Source organism: Scatophagus argus, chromosome 20 (genome assembly GCF_020382885.2).
Source record: "Scatophagus argus isolate fScaArg1 chromosome 20, fScaArg1.pri, whole genome shotgun sequence".
In the NCBI taxonomy this organism is placed as follows: domain Eukaryota; kingdom Metazoa; phylum Chordata; class Actinopteri; family Scatophagidae; genus Scatophagus; species Scatophagus argus.
This window is the reverse complement of record NC_058512.1, coordinates 19950998-19953578: the sequence shown is the minus strand read 5'-3', so window position 1 is coordinate 19953578 and position 2581 is coordinate 19950998. Positions and strand designations below refer to the sequence as shown.

Below are 2581 nucleotides of genomic sequence, written 5' to 3'. Positions count from 1 at the left end.
CTGGAAATCAATATTAATATTAAGTGTGATTGATGATCACATACCAAAAAGTTGCTAAAGCAGGACATGACCAAAGGCTGAAGCATTAACATTTTTCTTCACTGGAAGTAAGGGGCCTAGCCCAACCTATGATAAACAGCCCGATCAAGAGGTCTGTTGCTCTATATCAGGCATGTCAAACCGGTCCACAGGAGGGCCGGTGTGGCTGCAGGTTTTCTTTCCAACCAAGTAGCAGCACACCAGACTTGACTCATTTAATCAACTGATCAACGTCTTCAGACAGTTGATTGGTCAAACGGTGTGCTCTTGGTTAGTTGGCACAAAAACCTGCAGCCACACCGGCCCTCCTGTGTACCGGTTTGACATATGTGCTCTATATAGTGTATGTTAAGAGTTATGGCAGTAGCTACTTGTATTGATCCTGTCTAAATGCTCCACAGTTCTGCTCTAACTCTATATCTGTACCACTAGGTTGTAGTGACCATAGTCTCATTGTAATGTAGAGGGAAACAAAAGTTCCTAAGCCTTGTGCAAAAGTAGATAATTTCAGAAGTTTGATCCTTCCAAATATAAGGAAGATGTCAAAGGTGTGTCCTGCTGCGGTAAGCGTCCTACGTCATTTCCTATTGTTGTGTGTTACTGGTGTTACGACCAGCTCTCTCTATTGCTTAAGTTGTTCTATTATTCACTGCGGCTAGTAATTTCACATTGTTACTTTGAATGCCTGTTCTAGTCAAACATTTTATCACTCACTTCAGTAATTTCACGCTAATCTTATAATCGATTAGCATTTGTTAAATTACGCTAAGCTATCTTAGCCTGTGCATTAGCGATGGCTTCTCTGTCTCCCTCTTGCTCTTCTGCTCTCTCTTGCTTGGTGTGTCATATGTTTAGCTATTTCTCTGCCTCCTTTAATGAAAATGGTAAATATCATAAGTGTAGTTTACGTTTAGCACGGGAGGCGAGGCTTAGTGAATTGGCGGCCCCGCACCATGGAAACAAAGTCTTTAGCTGCTGTAGTTAGCCAGCCCCCATTAGCCGGTGCGGACCGATCAAGTGTAGCTCCTTCTAGTCGGCCCCCGGTAACTCCAGGGCAGCCGGGAAACCAGGGAGGCTGGGTGACTGTACGGAGGAAGTATAGTCCTAAGCGAAACCCCACAGTTCACCCCCAACCTGTTCACGTTTCCAACAGGTTCTTCCCACTCAGCGACACACCCGCTGAGAACCAACTCTGTTAATTGGCAGCTCTATAGTCAGAAAGGTGAAGTTAACGACAGCAGCGACCATAGTCAAATGCATTCCTGGGGCCAGAGCGGGCGATGTTGAATCTTATCTAAAACTGCTGGCTAAGGACAAGTGTATACAGTAAAATAGTAAAACATGTTGGCAGTAATGACACCCAACTGCCCCAGTCAGAGGTCACTAAAATCAATGTTGAATCGGTGTGTACATATGCAAAGACTATGTCGGACTCCATAGTTTTCTCTGACCCCTACCCAATCTGACCAGTGATGACATATTTAGCCGCATGTCATCATTCAATCGCTGGCTGTCGAGGTGGTGTCCAGCAAACAATGTGGGCTTTGTAGATAACTGGCAGACCTTTTGGGGAAGACCTGGTCTCATTAGGAGAGACAGCATTCATCCCACATTGGATGGAGCAGCTCTCATATCTAGAAATCTGACTGAGTTTCTTATTAAACCAAAACCCTGACAACCCAGAGTTGAGACCAGGAGGCAGAGTTGCAGCCTCTCTGTGCTTCCATTAGAACAGTTACCCACCCAATATCCCATAGAGACTGTGTCTGTCCCCCGACCACTTAAATTAATTAAATCACATACAAAAACAGGAGTTATACATAAAAATCTAATAAAGATTAATGCCAACACCTCCATAGCTACAAAAAATAGGAGAATAAAATGTGGACTATTAAACGTTAGATCTCTCTCACCTAAAGTTGCACTTGTAAATGAGTTAAGATAAGATAAGATAATCCTTTATTAATCCCATTATTGGGAAATTACAGTGTTATAACAACAAACAGGATATAGAGGGTGCAAAGCATGCAAGAATAAGGGAAGGATGAGCATTCAAGAGAATAAATACATAGGAAACAAATATCTGCAGCTGTACACAGTACAGAAAAGAAAAATACTATTCACACTAGAGTCTCTCAAGTTATGATTAGTGGATGGATTGATTATTGTACCGATTTGTTTCAGGAAAAAACTAAGTATGTATGTTATAGGAGCTTAGTCTACTACCAGCTACTTAGGGGTTTGACCCCGGAACAACCTTTCTGATTTGTTGTCCCACTTTCCTGTCTTGATCATGAATGAGTTCACGCGTCTCCACTGTTCCATACAATGTTTTATTTTCGATGCAACAACAGAATGTGTCCATTCGTTTTCCCCATTCAATCAATACCGGTGTCCTAGCGATACACTAGCGTTGCATTAGCGGTCCACTAGCGGTCAAAAAATTGTTTGCCCTTCCGGGGTCACACAACACCTGATGGCCCCCAATTTCCCATTACATTTATACTCTGGATGACCTAAATGACCACAGCGCCCCTTCTGC

The 2581-nt window shown here is 42.9% G+C and overlaps 1 pseudogene; it reads left to right on the top strand.

Annotated features, from left to right (window-relative positions):
- Nucleotides 1–832: 832 nt before the first annotated feature.
- LOC124052113 lies at nucleotides 833–1714 on the top strand (annotated as a pseudogene).
- Nucleotides 1715–2581: the final 867 nt, after the last annotated feature.